The following is a 20,804-nucleotide window of genomic DNA, read 5'->3' on the forward strand; positions in this document are numbered from 1 at the left end:
CTGCAAAACAAGTTTAGTCCGAGGTAAAATATATCCTGCAACACAGATTGTTAGCACAATTTATAAAGTATGAATTAACAGAAAAAGTATGACTTAGATTCCGTCTTTCCGAGACCGGAATCTAGTCACGATCTCGACTTAGATTTCCGAAATGGATCGAAGCCGGATCGACGCCTAATGTTCCCTTCCCGGGAACTCATCCTCGCAGTCACTTCCCTCCAGTGACTTACCTTACTTACATGCCAGACGTCCGGTCAGCCCTTCGACCCGTCTGGACTTCTCGCCAGCTATCCGGTCAGCCCGTCTCGCCAAGCGTCCGGTCAGCCCGTCGACCCACTTGGACTTCTCGCCAGCTATCCGGTCAGCCCGTCGACCTAGCTGGGCTTCGTGCCAGACATCCGGTCAGCCCGTCGACTTGTCTGGACTTCCCCTGCACACTCGATCAAAGTGTCAGACAACAGCAAAACTAACTTAACCCATTTGTCATTCATCAAAACCTAGGTTAGACCGTTAGTGCTACCCGCACCAACAATCTCCCCCTTTTTGATGGAATGACAACCTGGTTAAGTTAGTGAAAAGACGCAAAAAATAAGTAAAACAGGTACATGGTTTTTTAAAGTTAGTTTTGGTGTTTTCAATTTGGTTTAGCTAACTTAACCACCTAACCCTCCCCCTTTGGCATTCATCAAAAAATAGGCAATGGTAAACAAGCATGGTGTAGAGTTACTGTAAAAATTTGTAAATTTAAGAGACAGCGAAAAAGGATACTGATAAAAGTATAATTTTTTAAAACCAAGTTAAAAATAGTTAAGTTGACTTGGGGGAGTCTAGATTAAAATAGCTAAGTTATTTGCTTTAAATTTTACTTTTTAGCCTTTGAAAAATAACTAAGTTATGAAAAACTTAGATTGCAAAGTAATTTTCAAAAGATAATATTTGCAATAATAAGTTTAAAGTTGATAATCTTTTCAAACGTGTAGAATTTTTCAAATCAGGTTTTTCAAATTTAGAATTTAAGTAACATATACTTTTCAAAAGGTAAAATCTAATTTTCAAAGTCCAATTTTCAAACACTAAGTTGAATCTAGTATTAAGTAAGTACAATTTTAGCCAAAATAAATTTGTTAAAGCTAATTTGATAAAAACTAAGTTTGGAAAGTTTAATTTTCAAGCATATGTTACAAAACTGAATAAGTTTAAATTTGTAACAAATTTCAACTTTAAAATCAAGTTTTTTAAAAATTAGGTGGGATTTTCAAACTTTCAATTTTTCAAACACTCAGTTAAATTTAACTTCTTGAAAACTAGTGTTCAAAAATAAGTTAGTTTTAAAATAGATGTACAAAAGCATTTTTCAAACATACAAAATTTTAATTAATTTCTCCCCCTGAATTTGATACTTAAAATTAAACAGCTGTCTAACCAATTAGGTACTAACTAACTATCAGAAGATAGTAGCTTTCACTTGGTTAGTCAGATTACGTTGATTATAAGCAGCCAGTGTTTGACTTGACTGATGAACTTAATCTGATTAATGTCTGATTTGTATTTAACGTCCAGACTTATGTTGATGCACTGAAATAAGCATCTTAAGTCCAGACAGTTGGCCTATGCATCTCACCCCTTTCTATGTTTGTCAAACACAAGCAAGGTAAACCTAAGGTGTTGGTGAGATGCTAAAAAACTAGTCCTATGGGTACATGCTTTCTAGGGATTCTGAACTTGTCTTAGGCCAAAACTGTTTTTGAAAATCTAAAAATGGAAAGTTTTGAAAACAAACAAGTTTAACTTATAATTTGAGAGAACCATTTTTGAAATTATTTTTGAAATTCAAAATTCCTAGGCTACCAAGATAGAACATAATCAATGCAAGTCTGAAATATCACTAGATAGATCCAAGGTATTTTACAGGTAGTGTAGCTACAGAAGTGAGTCATAACTAGAGCTACTGAGATGATGAAGGGGGTGGTCCAGATCCCAAGGATCGGAGAAGCGCCATCAGCTCAGTGTGTCGGTTCTCCCCGGTAGCTCGTAACTCGGCAACCTCTCGCCGTATGTCCCGATGAAAATCAGAGTTCTCCTGCTGGAGACTCGCCATAGCTCTCTCTAGTCCGGTCATACGGTCGGCTAGAGTGCGGGGAGCGTGACGTGGTGCTCGAGCTGGGGGCGGTGGTGGAGCCGGTGCGGCTTCCTCTGGAAACAGTGCAAGCATGAACTCGTCCACCTGTGCGTCTGGATCGGGCTGGTGCTGTGCCCCCCTCCGCCAAGACATAGTCCCGTCATCCCTATCTACGTGGATACCAGCTAGGAAGAAGTTCCGAGCTGCTATAACATCGAACTCGGTCATATAGACAATATCTCCTCTAGTGACATCAATGTGCAACGAGGACGTATAGGCTGTCAGAATGTGACAGAATGGCATGTGGACTCGTCTATTAGTCACGTATCCAGCCGAGTAGATAATGGTGGAGAAGATATGTAGGCTGATGTCTATATCTAACCTATGACTCAGGGCATAGAGTAAAAATGAATGAAATGGGCGCATCACAGCGATGTCTCGAGTAGTCAGTGGTAAAATGCAAAGGACTAATACCCTATAAAGAGCGTAGTCCTGGACTCGAAGTTCTACCGACCTAAACTGGGTCACAGTGGGATCTCGCTCTCCCCCAAAAAAATACGAATAAATCGTATCTAGAGTAATATGTGAGTAGGGATCTCCGAATGGTAGATCCCTGGGAGGATAGCACAAAAAAGAACAAGTAGATGGACGTAACTCTAAAAACTCTCGGATAGTCGTAGAGGAAAATGTGATATCAGTACCCGCTGCCCTAGTGGTATAGGTGAGATCGTCTACTTTCACTAGGTTATTGCAAAATTCAGCACTCAGACTTATGTTTACTGGACTGGTACATTCGACAAGATTCTTTAAGTTATAGTGGTTTATAACCTCTATAACGGAGGGACATGAACCTAGAAAGAACGATCTATCTATGCAGGTAGTCCTAATGGCCTTATAAACGGTTGACTCAAACTTAATCCTTAGTTCATCTGTGGGAAACCTAGGGTCAGTGCTAGCATTAGAGGGTCCAGCACCAGTATTTGTTCGTTTCCTACTGTATATAAAAAAAATATTCTAAGAGAAAATGAGAAGACAAATTCTAATAAATTTTTAGAGAGGGGAAGAAGTGTTACCGAGGAGCCATCGACAAATATAGATCTGACGACCTCGGTTGAATCGCAGCAGCATCTTCACCGCAATAAAAATTTGATTTAAAATACTCTCGCACTGAGGTTCGGAGTGAACCTTGGCAAAAGTGAAATTTTTGTGGGGCAAGGGTTGGGGGCGCCTGCTGCCCCCTATTTATAGGGAGCTCCAGGTGGCTGGAGTCATTCCGGGCGCCCGGAGTTGATTTTAGGCGAGGCGCCCAGATTCCCTTCCGGATGCCCCGGAAGTGAATACCAGGGGCGCCATTTTTTTTTTTTTTATAAGATTTAGAGATTAGGTTTAACATTAATTTTTAAGTTTAAAATTTTGAAATTAATTTTTAAGTTTGAAATTAAAATTTTGAAATTAATTTTTAAGTTTGAAATAATAATTTTGAACTTAATTTTTAAGTTTTAAATTAAAATTTTGAAATTAATTTTTAAGTTTAAAATTTTGAAATTAATTTTTAAGTTTGAAATTAATTTTCAAGTTTAAAATTAAAATTTTGAAATTAATTTTTAAGTTTGAAATTAAAATTTTGAAATTAATTTTTAAGTTTGAAATTAAAATTTTGAAATTAATTTTTAAGTTTAAAATTAAAATTTTGAAATTAATTTTTAAGTTTGAAATTAAAATTTTGAAATTAAAATTTTGAAATTAATTTTTAAGTTTGAAATTAAAATTTTGAAATTAATTTTTAAGTTTAAAATTAAAATTTTGAAATTAATTTTTAAGTTTGAAATTAAAATTTTAAACTTAATTTTTTAGTTTTAAATTAAAATTTTGAAATTAATTTTTAAGTTTGAAATTAAAATTTTGAACTTAATTTTTTAGTTTTAAATTAAAATTTTGAAATTAATTTTTAAGTTTAAAATTTTGAAATTAATTTTTAAGTTTGAAATTAAAATTTTGAAATTAATTTTCAAGTTTAAAATTAAAATTTTGAAATTAATTTTTAAGTTTGAAATTAAAATTTTGAAATTAATTTTTAAGTTTAAAATTAAAATTTTGAAATTAATTTTTAAGTTTGAAATTAAAATTTTGAAATTAATTTTTAAGTTTAAAATTAAAATTTTGAAATAAATTTTTAAGTTTAAAATTAAAATTTTGAAATTAATTTTTAAGTTTGAAATTAAAATTTTGAAATTAATTTTTAAGTTTGAAATTAATTTTTAAGTTTGAAATTAAAATTTTGAAATTAATTTTTAAGTTTAAAATTAAAATTTTGAAATTAATTTTTAAGTTTAAAAATTAAAATTTTGAAGCCTTATTCATCTCACCCGATCTATATTATCAATCAGGGAATCCTATGATTTTGTGAGATGAAATTGGATTTTTAATTATGAAGTTTTGGTTTAACTTGTGTTAGATTCAGATTTAGCTTTGGTCTCCACAAATAGGCAATCTTCAGATAAACTTCTAAGCTTGGTGAGTCACATGGACGTCATTAGAAGTAACCAACCTTTCGAGGTTTTCCGAATAGTCCTATCCATGGAGCTTAGTACTAAATCTTGGTCTAACTGGTTAGGATTCATTTAAGGGTAGCTTTGGTCAGTTCCACTTGGCCAAATGCACCAGATTGAAACCATATCTTTCTAGACATGCGATGCCCAAGTTTCCCTAACGTACTATCATCCAAAAACTTCACCAGTACCATGATTCAAGTTAAACTTGGTCTCTAATCCTAATTACCCTGCCGGGTTAGTTTGTTTTAGGTTACCCTGTCGGGTAAGTTAGTTTTGGAGGTGCCAGCTATCCTGGAGCCTCCCCTTGAATTATTGGCCATTAATTTAAATTTTGGTTTTAGGTTTGTGTCGATTCCTTTTATAGTTATGGTTAACTTGGTGATAATTTTGTTGATTTTTAAAGTGTTTAGATTTTGAATTTGATTTAGGTTTGTATTTTGGATTTTGGTTTGGTTTATTTGATTTTATATAATGTATTTTTTCTTTAGGTATATAATATTGATTAAGTCCTATTTGCGTGGTTAAGCACGCTTTCGGAACCCAAGCTAGATTGGTTGATTTGTATTGGGTTTTTAATTATTTGAAGGTTTTATTTGAATTCGACTTGTATCCTAGTCCGGTTTTATTATAGCATGCTTTTTGATTATTTAGGATTAAGTCTAGATTTTTTGATCTTGTTGTGAATTTTTCTAACATTTCTTTTAAATTGTTAATCTCATTTTTTAATGATAAATTCTCCCCCTCAAGTGTTAGATCTTGAGTTGGATTTGAATTTTTGATTTGTTCCTTGAGGTTTTGATTTTCCTCAAGAAGTGATTTGTTTTCATTTTCTATTTTAATTAATTTACTATTTAAACAGGAAATAATTCTAAAAAATTTTTTGTTTAAATTGAAATATACCGCATTTGGGCCTTCGGAAATGAGTACGGACTCGTGGCTTGTTTCGGGTTCAGACCCGTCTTCATCTTCCGACTCGTCTTCTGTTTCAGCTTCGTGGGCCATCAGTGCGAGGTGGCTCTGATGTTTCTGCTCTTCTTCCTCCGATTCGTCTGAGGAGTCGTCCCACGTTGCTTTGAGTGCCTTCTTTTTGGTTGGCTTTGGTTTGTCGAACTTCAGTTTTGGGCATTCGTTCTTGTAGTGTCCCTTTTTATTGCAGCCGAAGCAAGTCATGTTCCTTTGTTCTGAGGGAGAACTGATCTTTTGAAGGTCCTTTTTGCTGAAGCTCCTTTTTCTCCTAGTGAACATTTTTCTTACCAAGTTCACCAGGTGTTCTTCGTCTTCGGAGTCTTGGTCGGAATCTTCTTCAAATTCAGGCTTGCTTTTCTTTTCTTTGGAGGAACCTGCAAATAAAGCTATACCTTTCTCGGCTCCAGCATTAGTTTGTTCATGTAATTCTAATTCACAGAAAAGCTCATCTAATTTTAATTTAGAAAGATTTTTAGAAATTTTGTAGGCATCTACGATTGATGCCCACAAACTATTACGTGGAAAAGCATTTAATGCATACCTTATTAAGTCTCTATTTTCCATTTGGTGGCCTATCGCATGAAGCCCATTGAGGATGTCCTTGATCCTCGCGTGGAGCTGATTCGCCGTTTCACCTTCCTGCATTTTTATATTAAGAATTTTATTCAAAAGCAGGTCTCGTTTTGTTACCTTGGCGTCGCTCGTTCCCTCCTGCAGCTCGATCAATTTGTCCCACAGCTCTTTAGCGTTTTTGTGTGGACCGACTCTGTTCAGTTCTTCTCTTGTTAATCCGCACTGTAGAGTGTTGCTCGCTTTATTTTCTGTTGACGCCTTTTTCTTTAAATCTGCTGTCCAGTCTTCAGGATCCAGTATATTCCCGGAGTTGTCCGCTGGAATTTTATAGGGTCTCGTAATGCTCATCCACTGGTCGAAGTCCGTTTTGAGGTAAACCTCCATGTGCTTCTTCCAGTACGGAAAATCGTCCCCGTTGAAGAGTGGAGGTCGTACTGTGCTGAATCCTTCTGTCTGAGACATTTTAGTCCTGCACACAGAAGAAAGAAAAGAGAAAAAAAATTCCAAGACTTGGTCTTGGATTTGTAGTGCGGAAGAAGAAAAATATAGAAGTATCTAAATTGGTGTTGCACCAATTTAGATTTAATTGCAACGAAAAAAAGATTCGTAAAACTGAAAACCGAAAAAGAATTAATTTTTCACCCCCTGTCTGATTGGTGGTTGCACCAAATCAGAGCGGTACCTGCTCTGATACCACTTGTAGGACCGTGATCGTTCGATAGAGGGGGGGTGAATATCGATTCAAAAACTCGAGTGTAAAAGTACGCAGCGGAAAAGTAAATGAACACAGTTGATTTTACTTCGTTCGGAGCCTGTGACGACTCCTACTCGAAGGCCCGTGGTCCTTGACCACTTTCGTTGGGCAATCACTAGCAATTCAAATATGATTACAAAAAAGCGTACAAGAAATGCTAATGAAACAAAGTGATACCGACAAGGAAATTGACCAAAGAAGAAGGAGCACTTTGTCGGAGCTTTGTTAGCGTCGTAGGAGCGTAGAGCAGCAGGACTAGCAGTCGAAGAGTTCTCAGTTGTTTTTTGAAGCTCCACCCCTGGGGCTTCTTTTATATGCTGCTCCGGGCGCCTGGATCCCTTCCGAGCGCCCTGGTGCGACGTGGCAAGTCCAGTCAGGATGCTCCACGTGGCGAGGCGACGCAGAGGATAAAAGTTACCCCCGGGCGCCCGGATCTTCGGGCGCCCGGACCACCTTTTTCCAGAGATTCCTTCTCCTGCAAAACAAGGTTAGTCTGAGGCAAAATATATCCTGCAACACAGATTGTTAGCACAATTTATAAAGTATAAATTAACAGAAAAAATATGACTTAGATTCCGTCTTTCCGAGACCGGAATCTAGTCACGATCTCGACTTAGATTTCCGAAATGGATCTAAGCTGGATCGACGCCTAATATTCCCTTCCCGGGAATGCGTCCTCGCAGTCACTCCCCTCCAGTGACTTACCTTACTTATCTGCCAGACGTCCGGTCAGCCCTTCGACCCGTCTGGACTTCTCGCCAGCTATCCGGTCAGCCCATCGACCTAGCTGGACTTCTCGCCAAGCGTCCAGTCAGCCCGTCGACCCGCTTGGACTTCTCGCCAGCTATCCGGTCAGCCCGTCGACCTAGCTGGGCTTCGTGCCAAACATCCGGGCAGCCCGTCGACATGTCTGGACTTCCCTTGCACACTTGATCAAAGTGTCAGACAACAACAAAACTAACTTAACCCATTTGTCATTCATCAAAACCTAGGTTAGACCGTTAGTGCTACCCGCACCAACAATTTGCCCTTCATAGCTTGCCATCAGTGCTATCCTGACATATTCTTGAATCTCGGACTCAGATGATGAACTATAGTCCCAAGTTGCTTTTAGATTCTTGTGCTTCTTGGGTATCTTGACTTTGTCCTTCTTTAGTTCTGGGCAGTCTTCTTTTAAGTATCCTTCCTTTTGACACTGGTAGCAACGCATCCTTCTTCTATTTCTTGGATTATTTTTATTCTGCATTTCTTTAAATTTATTAGATCTAAAAAACTTTTTAAAATTTCTTACCATATATGCTTCCTGATCCTCTTCTAAATCTGACTTGGGTTCATCCTTCTTGGTTGCGTTTAGTGCGATCATCTAGCTTGATTCCTTTGTTGTCCATGCACACCTAGTTTCATGTAATTCAAGAGTAGAGAACAATTCTTCTAAAGTACTTACCTCCAGGTGTTTTGAAATATAGTAGGCGTCGATGATTGATGTCCATTCTGGAGTTCTAGGAAACGCATTGAGTGCGTAGCGTATGGTGTCCCGGTTTATTACCGTTTCACCGAGGTTCTCGAGACCAGTAATTAATTCCTTTACCTTCGCATGTAGATTGACTACCTTCTCACCCTTTTCCAGGCGGATGTTCGTCAGTCTATTCCGGAGGATGTATCTTCTTGCTAGCTTGGCTAAGGATGTTCCTTCGTGGAGCTCCAGGAACTTCTCCCAAAGTTAATTGGCCGATGAGTAGCTTCTGATGCCGTTGACTTCTTGAGATGGCAACACGCTCAGCAGGTGATATTCCGCACGGTTGTTCGCTACGGAATCATTCTGCTCCTTCTTTGTCCACTGGCTCTCTTCTTTTTCTTCTCCATTCTGATTCGTCAGAGCTACAAAGTCATACTTTATAATTAACCGAATTTTGAAATCAGTTTTCAGGAATACCTGCATATGACGCTTCCAGTGTGCGAAGTACCCCTCGAATTTTGGTGGAACAATGCTTGGTCCGGCCATCTCGTTTCTTCGATCAGCGGTTAGTCCTCCTAAAGCGCTTTGCTCTGATACCACTTGTTGGTTCCTTTGGAGGCCGGCAAGAGGGGAGGGGTGAATTGCCCTGAAAAAAATAAATCTAACCTTTCTCGGATTTTCAACTAAATAACAAACACTTGTAATAAAAAAAAATAGAGACTAATTAAAAGAAAACAGACACAAGGGATTTACTTGGTTTGCAATCAGAAGATTGCTAATCCAAGACGAATACGGTGCACTATCTGATGATCTCCTTCGGGCGGAGTAGCCTCTTTACAACGTTGACAGCACAGACAGAAAAGTAAAGCGCAGAGAAACTGATTACAAGTGAAGTGAATAAACTATGTAAATCAGTGCTATATTTATAACACTGTTCGGGAGCCCCGAAGGGTTCCGGGTGCCCTGGGGGATAAAACTTTATCCCCCAACGTTCAGATCGAGTCAAACCTCGATCTGGTCAAAATCCACTTCCGGACGCCCGGAATGGTTCCAGACGCCCGGAATGGTTCCGAGCGCCCGGACCATTTAAGTCAACCCAGTTGACTTTTTGTGGTCCGGTTCCACTACTTCGGTTCAGCTCGTCTCAGTCTGGGTCTTCTGTTCCAGCTCCGCTAGCTTGTGTTATCTCGGCCATCCGGAATAGAGCTCACCCGTACCCAAGTTCCGACCTTCTCCTTGAACAACCTTCCTTCCCTGTTTCTCGTCCCTCGAACATCGCGTACATTCTTCTCGTCCACTGGTGTACTCTTCCGCGGTCACCTCGTCCCTTGGACGCACCGAGCCTGACGGCTCTCTCCCCATATCGTCCTTCTCGTTAGCCGCGTCTTCCGCTCGACTTCCTGTGTTCCTAAGTTCCTACACACTTGGACACAAGGGTTAGACAAAACAGGACCTAACTTAACTTGTTTGATCACATCAAAACTCTTTGGGGTTCCAACACTTACTCCGTGCCATTTGGCACGGAACGGTGAACCTATATATATACATATCTTATCTGCAATTATTCTTGTTATTCAAAAATTGAAATTTTTTCGCTCATAGTGTATCAATTATTTTTATTCTATATATTACTCCATTTTTTTAGGGTATTTGATTTCCTCAAATTCTCGTTCAATAACGTGGAGGGTACTTGTCTAAGTGTGCGCAGGGAACTCCCATCTTTGGACCCCTGTCATCACTCCTTGTCATCCCCATGGACTTGCCTGTGAAATACTGTACTCGTGGAAAGTCTCCGTCTCCTTCCGTTAACGCCAGTGACACCACAACCGACCTCCATCTGATTCAGATTTCGGACGGGATCATCCTCAATGCAGGAAGCCATTGTTATTCCTCCATGGGTTGCTTTGGCTATCCGACCTAGGCCTGGAGTCTAGGAATACGTCCGGGTCAATATCAGTGAGCTCACTGTGGAGGAGTTGGCTATTCCAAAATATTTGCATTTCAAGGAGGAACTTGCTGATGGAAGGTAGGTGAAGCTAAGACCTGTATCACTATCATCAGATGCTTTATAACTCTTTGAGAGAACCATTTGTAATTCTTCTCCTTTCATCCCACAGAACAGCAACTTTGTACTGGAGTTGGATTTTGAGCCCTTCAATGCTTCTTTCCGTCGCCCCTCGCTGTCAAAATCTATAGGTAATGGAGTGCAGTTCCTCAACCGTCACCTCTCTTCAAAGTTGTTCCAAGACAAAGAAAGTTTGTACCCCTTGCTTAAATTCCTAAGGAAACACAACTACAAGGGCATGTTTAGTACTCAATTTTAGTTCAATAACAGATGTACACGTGCACACTTTTCTTGAGTAACTAGAAATTGGTTTCTGCCATTGGCAAAGATCTGTCCAAAAAAGCATTGAGCTTCTAAGCTTCTAAGCTTCTGTAATTAACTATTTTCATTCTTGCTATGCAGTCAATGATGTTGAATTATAGGATCCAAAGCCTTAGTGCCCTCGGGGCAGCATTGAGGAAGGCAGAGCAACATCTGCTGTGTATCCCATTGGATACACCGTACTCAGAATTCCAGCACAGGTAATTAATAACGGTCTACTCTGGGCATTGAAATATGTAGTGGAAATTTGTGAAATCATGTAACTTCCACGACTCTAAGTTTTGTTGATAGGTTGTTTCTTACATGAATGGTTTAGATTTCAAGATCTTGGCCTTAAAAAGGGTTGGGGTGACAGTGCCCAGTATGTATATGAGACCATCCACCTGCAACTGGATTTTCTTGAGGCCCCTGATCCGACCACCTTGGAGACAAATGAGGCAAAATGCATGCAATCAAAAGAGGAAATGACAACTCCATTACAATTCAAGACTTAAAATAAAGAACCAACGAGTCACACAAGGAATCGAACCAATGTTATTCAGATCTTGAAGGTTATTGTTGGAAGCTTCAGATGGAACTGATCTAAGGAGCTTGGTGAAAGAAGAAGAATAGGAAGAAGAAAAGAATACGAGAACAATAATAGATTTTCTATTGATAATTGTCCTAAGTACAATATATAATGGTTAAAAAAGGTACTCGATCAATTAATTAATTAACAAATTACAGAATAATTCTAATAATTATAACAGAATTATTAGAATAATTTTAATATTATTTTGAGTTAATTTGATGATTTGATTCGGTCAATCTTGGTGATTCTCTTTTATCTCTTTTACCCCCCCCCCCCCCCCCCGGCGACAAATTCAACGGGAGATTTCTGGCGTTGAGTTTGCTTGCTAGCTTGTTGAAACGGTGTTTGGACAATGGTTTAGTAAAGATATCAGCAATTTTATCCTCCGTAGAAACATAAGAAACAGATAATTGTTGAGTTGCCACATGCTCTCGAACAAAATGAAAATCAATTTCCACATGTTTTGTACGAGTATGAAAAATCGGATTTGCTGTGAGATATGTTGCTCCAATATTATCACACCAAATTTTGGGAGCAATATTTGATGCAAGATGAAGTTTAGAGAGAAGTGATTGAAGCCAAATAATTTTAGACGTTGTATTTGCTATAGTTTTATATTCTGCCTCAGTGTTTGAATGAAAGACAGTAGGTTATTTTTTCGAATTCCATGAGATAAGGTTTCGTCCAAGAAATATTGCATATCCACTCGTAGAGCATCTATCTTCAAGAGAACTTGCCCAATCCGCATCACCATAGGCATGCAAATCTCGAGACGATTGACGATATAAAAGAAGACCATGTAGAATAGTACCTTTGAGATAGCGAAGTATTCTTTTTACATTATCCCAATTTTGTTCAGTTGGAGCATGCATGAATTGATAAGCACGATTTACTGCAAAGGTAATATCAGGGCATGTGATAGTGACATATTGTAAGGCTCCAACAATGCTTCGATAAATTTGTGGATCAGACAGAGTAGGAGAGAATGTAGTTGTAGAGCTGCTTATAGCAATTGGTGTAGAGACTAGACGTGCTCCATCCATTTTAGCTTTTTGAAGAAGCTCAGTAATATATTTGCTTTGAGAGAGAAGATAGCCTTCCTCATGTGGAATAAGTTCAATACCAAGAAAAAAATGAGCAATACCCAAATCTCGAGTAGGAAACTCTTGATTGAGAAGACTTAATAAAGTTGTGATATCCTTATAATCATTGTCGGTTATTAGAATATCATCCACATAAATAAGAAAAAAGATCATATATCCATCATTATATTTGTGGAATAGAGATGAGTCAGTTTTTGATCCAAAAAATCTTTGAGCTTGTAACCAACTAGATAATCGATGAAACCATGCACAAGGAGCTTGTCGAAGACCATGTAAGGATTTCTTGAGTTGACAAACATGAGATGGAAATTGTGGATGAATGAAGCCAGATGGTTGCTCCATAAATACAGTTTCCTTAAGATGGTCGTGAAGAAATGCATTTGAAATGTTTAATTATCGTACGGGCTAATTAGAACTAACAGCTACCGATAATAATAGTCTGACAGACGTAATTTTGATGACTGGGCTAAATGTGTCATTGAAATCAATACCTGGTTGTTGACTAAATCCTTTAGCTACAAGTCGAGTTTTGTATCGTTCAAGAGAACCATCAGCTCGATGCTTAGACGGAATACTACTTAGAGCCTACAATATTCATGGAGGGAGTGCGCGGAACTAGGCTCCATGTTCCATTGTGGAGAAGTGCATCAAATTCTGTAGCCATTACACTACGCCAATTTGGATCTTTATTCGCCTGTGTAAAATAAGTTGGTTCAATAGATTTTGAAGAAACTACTAGAGCTCGTGGAAGGGGATGTCGAGTTGTCATTGGTGGGCAACGTGCATAGATATCACTTAAGGGAAGCATGCGACGAGGAGCAGTATCATCTGAATCACTTGTTGATGGTGACGAGGAAGTAGGCTGATATGGTGTTTTAGATGACGGACTTGTATTATCTGAAGAACCAGAACTAGAAGCATATTATCTTCAATCGGCAATGCTTCCAAGGTTGGACACAGAATAGGTTTCATAACATCTTTCCTTTTATCAGTATGCACTACTCTCAATGGAGTAGTCATTTGGGTTGATTCTGATGATCTAGGAGAATTTGTGGAAAATTCTGGAGCAATACCTAGGATGTCATCTCCTCTTGCATCTCCCATGGGTTAATTGGATAATCAACTTGTGGTAATTTAGATGGGATATTAGGTGGTGTCAAAAATGTACCACCGTTTGAAGATGGAGTTGTTGTGGAGGCTGCAAAAGGAAATAGAGATTCATCAAAAATAACATGTCGAGAAATATATATGCGTCCTATCGGTATATGTAGACAACGGTACCCATGATGCAAATTACTATAACCAAGGAAAACACATTGTTGGGAACGGGGATTTAGTTTATGCTTAGAGTAAGGTCGTAGTCATGGATAACATGTACAACCGAAGATACGTAAGAAGGTATATTTAGGAGACTGATTATGGAGTTTTTCCATGGGACTTTTATGGTGAAGTAATGGAGTAGGTAAACGATTAATAAGATAAACTTCAGTTTGAACTACGTCATCCCAAAATTTAAGTGGAGCTGATGCATGATTGAGAAGAGCTAAGGCAGTTTTGATTATATGATAATATTTCCTTTCTGCAGAGCCATTTTGTTTGGGAGTGTGAGGACATGAGACTCGATGGAGAATGCCCAAAGAGCCTAGATGACGATGAAGTGCTTGATTTTCTCCACCCCAATCAGAGTGGAGGGAGAGTATTTTACGGTCAAAGAAACGTTCTACGTGTTTTTGGAATTGACAAAAGATATCGAAAAGATTAGACTTTCGTTTCATGAGAAATACCCAAGTAAACTTGCTAAAATTATCAATAAAAATCACATAATAAAGGAAACCTTGATTTGATAAAATAGGAGCAGGACCCCAAATATCAGAATGAATTATTTCTAAAGGAAAACTGGACATATGAGAAGAAGAAACAAAGGGCATTTTATGACTTTTTTGCTTTCAAACATGCTTCACAAGAATGAGATGAGATGGCAGAGATGTCGGTAAGTCAAACTGATTAATGATTCCTTGAACAAGACGTAGAGATGGATGACCAAGCCGTGCATGCCAAGAGGTTTTATTTGTGCGTTCTCCAATTAGAGCTTTGGTGGATGTAGGTTGAAGGTAGTAAAGACCATCTCTAATTTCTCCTCTGAGCAGGGTGGTTCTGGTTGTCGGATCCTTCACAAGACAATAATGAGGGTGAAATTCAAAAAACACATTATTATCAAGAGCAAATTGACGGACTGAGAGTAAATTTTTAGTGATAGAAGGAACATGAAGTGTATTACGCATAGAAAAGAGTCGACCCGAGGAATGAAAAAATGTGTTTCCAAGGTGAGCAATTTGCAAACCTGAACCGTTGCCTACTTGTACAGTGTCATGACCATGATAGGAGGAGGCCTCTGTAAGAATGTCATAATATGATGTAACGTGATGAGTTGCTCCAGAATCTGGATGTCATCCTGAGATTGAAGAATTTGTCATAGGTATATAAGTATTGCTTGCAAGAGAAAATGCTCCTGAGTGATATGATGGAGTTGAGGTTGATGCTTGAGTTGTGGATGCAAAAGCTCCAGTAAAATTTAATCATATCTCTTATAACATTGATGAGCAAAGTGACCATTCTTGAAACAAATCTGACAACGTCCTCGTCCTCGACCTTGTCCTCGACCTTGTCTTCGACCTTGTCCTCGGCCTCGTCCATGTACTCATCCACCTTGATCTCCTTGATGGGTAGTACTATTAATCTTGTGTGCCGAAAGAGCAAGAGAATCTAGGACTCTTTGAGATTGTAATTGTAGAAGTAGCTCATGCGAAGAGAGCAAGCCATGAAGGGTATCAAGGGATACTTGATCTAAGCGAGTAGTTATGCTAGGAATAAAGCTGTCATATTGAGACCCCAATCCTGCAAGAACATGTATTAGTAAATTTGGATCTGAAATTAGATGGCCAATCGTAGCCAAATTATTGACAATGGTCTTGATTGATTGCATATATTCATTGATAGATTTGGCTCTTCGTTGCACCGATTGTAACTGCATGCGAAGTTGAAAAACACATGCTTGAAAGTGTGAAACAAAGGTTCGAGCAAGAGCTTCCCATATTTGATGAGAACTAACAAGCCCTACAATTATAGGAAGTATAGGCTCACTAATAGTTGAAATCAGTCATGTCATAATTAGTTGATCCTTCTTACTCCATATAGTAAAGTTTGAATCATCTTCTTGCGGTTTAAGAGAGGTACCATCAACAATTCCGAGTAAATCATGAACATGAAGTAGCGAAATAAATTGTATTTTCCAAAGCATATAATTATCATTGTTGAGTTTGATGGATAAATAAGACATGACATTTAAGGGTAAGAAAGAGAGTTGTGTCACAAAATTTATTTATGTGGTGGAAGATGGAGAAGAAAGTTCTGACATTAAAACGAGTTGTGTAATGATAACTTATGTAGGGTGAAAGATGGAAGAGAGATTAGGAGCAAAGGAACAAATTTGCTGGAACAGCAAGTTGCTGTTGTGAATGAGTTGCATGGACAAGCAACTCAATTTGTTTGGTGTTGCCAATAACGACCACCAGAATATCCTTCTTCGTGTTGACGTGACAGAAAAGAAAAGGTTAGAGCAATTTTGAAAAGCACGGAACAAATTCGAAAAAGCATGAAACGAGAGAAACGGCAGCAGTGCCATCATAAGGTGCACGGATATAGCCAAAAAGATGTTAATTAGAGTTCGTCTTTATTAATCTTCGCAATTTTGAAAAGCACGGAACAAATTCGAAAAAGCATGAAACGAGAGAAACGGCAGCAGTGCAATCATAAGGTGCACGGATATAGCCAAAAAGATGTTAATTAGAGTTCGTCTTTATTAATCTTCGCAATTTTGAAAAGCACGGAACAAATTCGAAAAAGCATGAAACGAGAGAAACGGCAGCAGTGCAATCATAAGGTGCACGGATATTGCCAAAAAGATGTTAATTATAGTTCGTCTTTATTAATCTCCGCCCCAAAAAATTGAGGGAAGAGAAAAACAAAGAGTTCTAATACCATAAAAGAAAAAATATAGAAAGAAGGAAAAAATAATAGAACAATAATAGAACTTAGGGTGTGTTTGGTTCGGGGTTATTCTTGATAACTTTAGTTATCCATCCAAGGTTATCAAGTCTTGTTTGGTTTAGGTATTCGATGATTCCCAAGTAATGTTCCATGCCCGACACGTCAGCCAAAGGGTCATGCAGCCCGGAATCGGAAAACCTCATAAAACTAAGGTTTTTCTTGATTCCGGGGTTAACGAATTTTTTTACCAAAAATACCCTCCGATAAAGAAAAACATGGAAAAAAGAGAAAAAATGTAAAAAAAATATTAAAAAATAAAAAAAAATAAAAAAAAAATTTTAAAAATTTTAAAATTTAAAAATTTATGTTTTTTTTAAATAAATAATTTAAAAAAATAAAAAAATTTAAAAATATAAATTTTAAAAATAAAAAATTTAAAAATTTTAAAAAATTTTAAAATTTTAAAGTTTTAAAAATAACAAAATTTAAAAATAAAATAAATAAATAAAAATTAAAATTTTAAAATGTAAAAAAATAAAAAAATATAAATATAAATAATATAAAAAATATAAAAACATTAAAAAATAAAAAAAACATAAAAAAGTAAAAAAATATACAGGAAAAAGAAAAATAAAAAAATATTAAAAAATAAATAATAATAATAATATTATTATTATTATTATTATTATTATTATTATTATTATTATTATTATTATGTATAGTTGGTTTTGTAACTGAGGGTAATACGGTAAAATATTAAACTAGAGTATTCATTAAAACCTTCAAATTACATTACCTATGTTGAACCAAACAACATTGGTTATGTTTTATTCCCCATAACCTTGGTTATGTGATTACCTGGTAATCACATAACCAAGGTTATACATGATAACTTGAACCAAACGCACCCTAAATACTCGATGAATTAATTAATTAACAAATTATAGAATAATTCTAAGAATTATTCTAATAATTATAACAGAATTATTAGAATAATCTTAATATTATTTTGAGTTAATTTGATGATTTCTTACATGAATGGCTTAGATTTCAAGAGCTTGGCCTTAAAAGGGGTTGGGGTGACAGTGCCCAGCGTGTATATGAGACCATCAAGAGCTACTGGATTTTCTTGAGGCCCCTGATCTAACCACCTTGGAGACAAAATGAGGCAAAAATGCATGCAATCAAAAGAGGAAATGACAACTCCATTGCAATTCAAGACTTAAAGTAAAGAACCAACAAGTCACACAAGGAATCGAACCAATGTTATCCGGATCTTGAAGGTTATTGTTGGAAGCTTCAGATGGAACTAATCTGAGGAGCTTGGAAGGCCTGAATGGAGAGGCGGCTGCTATCCGATTCACAGAAGAAGAGCTACGGATGAGAGTTGATCAGGGAGGGAATGCGAGTGTGATCCAGATGGAGTGAGTTGAGCTTTGTTGGTGACAAAGAAGCTATGTGGGATGGTCGGATGAAGCTTCTCCGACCATAGATCTGTCGACGAAGAGGTTGTGGATTGATGAAACCAGCTGTAGCACTTCTCCCGATCGGGAGAAATCTACAATAGGAAGAGATGATGGCTCCTGAATCTGGAAGCTAGATGAGAAGGGCTAGTGGAGAACCTCAAATCCGAGTGTTCCCACTAGGGACGGTTGGCAATGGCGAAGAAGCGATGAGATCTAGCGACCGGTGGTGAAGATGACTAAAGGAGGTGACTTGTGGGTGGAGAGCTCTTTCAATCGGAAAAGGGCTCCGACAGTGATGATTGGGATGCACGAGATTTAGCATTAGGGGACGAGAGGTGCGCGTGAGGCTCCCTTCTGTCAATTCCTCTCTTCAAACCTAGGCTTCTCCTCCTAATGCTCATTATTAGTGGTATTCATTCAATAGACCAGGTCATCCCCCAACTAGATGGAGAGTCCAGATCATTTAGATTTTTTTTTTTTAACTTGTGGTTAGAGGAGGAAATTCCGTCATTAAAGACATGTCATTAAAGATTAAAATTAAAAATATCGTCATAATGACAAAGCATTAGCAATGGATCAAAATATTATCGTTAATGTGTATACATCAACGACGGACATTAAATCTCATCGTTGTTGAATTACCAATAACGATGATATTTGATATTATCATTAATATTCGTCATTAAAAATAATTTCTCTAATAGTGAAGCCTAGTCATGCCAAGTTACCCATGCCAAGTCCAATATGATGAATGAGTGAAACCTAATCAGTCAAGATTTACAAAATAATATTAAGTCAATACTTTTATATTAATGAAGTTGCCCGTCCTTAATTAGCACAATTTGTTCAAGATGAGCACAAATAAAATCAACTATTTACAAGGAATGAGATAATCAAAATATGACAATTAAATCAAATCAAATATCTATAAATTTTTATAGAATTATATTTATCCAATCTAAACCTTCTATATATAAATGAAGACCATGCAACCGTTTAATATTTCATCCTTAATTAGTAGGATCCTTAATTAATTATCTGCATCCTTAATTAGCTGGATTTATTCCATAAGAGATAAGCTATTTATAAGGAATAAGATAATCAAAATATGACAATTAAATCAAATATCTATAAATTTTTATATATTTATACAGATCCAATCTAATAATACCATCATGATCACAACCGAACCTTGTATAAAGGCAGAGCATGCAGCCGTTTAATATTTCATCAAGTTGTCTGTCAATTCTGCACAGAGTCGACTAGTAACTTGCTGGCCGTTAACACAATCAGCGGGCGCTGCCGTTTGATGTAGAAGGGGTTATTGTTCCTGGAATGGGTGGCGGCTACCGATCCGTGACATCCAATCTCGTGGTGGCGAAGGATGGCTCCGGCAACTACAAAACCCTTGTCGAAGCCGTGGCGGCTTCTGCAAAAGCGAGGGGAGGAAGCACGGCGAGATTCGTGATTCAAGTGAAGGCCGGCGTCTACCAAGAGAACGTGGAGATTCCTAACTCGATTGAGAATTTAATGTTGATCGGTCACACCATCTTCCGATCGGCCACTTTCGGTTAGTTAAGTTATAAATAATCAATTGATTTATTTGATAAGAAATTAATTAATATGAGAATGTTTACACAGGAATCTCCGCGTTCTCTTGGTAGACGCCGGCCTTCACGTGAATTACGAATCTCGCTGTGCTTCCTCCCTCGCCTTGGCCGAAGCCACCACGGCTTCGACAATGGTTTTGTAGTCGCCGGAGCCATCCTTCACCACCACGATATCTGATTTCATGTCCGACGCTGCCAGCAGCTTCAGGTCGGCCGTCGCCACCCACTCCGGGAACAATAACCCCTTCGAAATCAAACGGCGGCGCCATTTATATATGATGCCTGCCGATGGCAATCAACATTGCGTTGTTAACGGCGAGCAAGTTGTTGATCGACTCTGTCAGGACGGTCCTCTCTGTGAGAAATAATCCTCTCCACGTCATTTTATTTTATGTTTTATTATCTTGATAATTAGTTATTACTTGGTCTAGATCCTATTTTTATGGATCTCATCTAGATCCTATTTTTATGGATCTTGTGTTCGTGCTCTTATCATTTGTGATGCTATATAAAGAGTCCTAGAGGCATGTAGAAGGCATCTCATTGTAAGGTTTCCTTTCATAAGTGAAGTTCCTATTTGTCCTATTCTTCTTGTTTCTTCTTGTGTGCTGTGTGCTTTGAGTGTGCTGTCCTATTCGATTCTAGGCCAACACTCTCGACTCTCGAGGGTGGCCTGGTGGAGGAGATCATGGAGTCCGTCCCAAGTCAGCAACTGCTCAAAGACCGAATCGTCGAACTGCACAAACCGGTGTCAGCAGCAACGTGAAAGAAGCGGCAGAAGCTACCAAGAAATTCGCAGATAACTTGATGAAATATTAAACGGATGCATTCTCCGTTCGTTTGTGATCAATAAAAAATTTAAACGGATGCATGCTCGGTTCATTTACTAGATTGAATAAGTGTAGCTCTATCAAAAATTTATAGATATTGGATTTGGTTTAATTGTCATGGTTAGATGATCTCATTCTTTATAATGGGTTGAATTTATTTGTCCTATTTCATATTGAACAAATCGTGTTAATTAACGAAGACTAACTTTATTATAAAAAAAAAACGTACTGACTTAATATTATTCCATAGATCTGGTTTCATGGATCTCATATCGACAGGAATAATGAAATAATTTAAAGAACTGGTTAATACAAGTATTAAAGTTGTGGTCGATGAACTGCCTTTTCCTTTCTTGTTGATTGTATTAATA

General features: G+C 37.7%; 1 pseudogene; it reads left to right on the top strand.

The window, feature by feature from the left end:
• The first annotated feature begins 10,288 nt into the window (after window positions 1–10,288).
• On the top strand, window positions 10,289–14,242 carry LOC121994821 (annotated as a pseudogene).
• Window positions 14,243–20,804: the final 6,562 nt, after the last annotated feature.

This window comes from Zingiber officinale, chromosome 6A (assembly GCF_018446385.1).
Source record: "Zingiber officinale cultivar Zhangliang chromosome 6A, Zo_v1.1, whole genome shotgun sequence".
In the NCBI taxonomy this organism is placed as follows: Eukaryota; Viridiplantae; Streptophyta; class Magnoliopsida; order Zingiberales; family Zingiberaceae; genus Zingiber; species Zingiber officinale.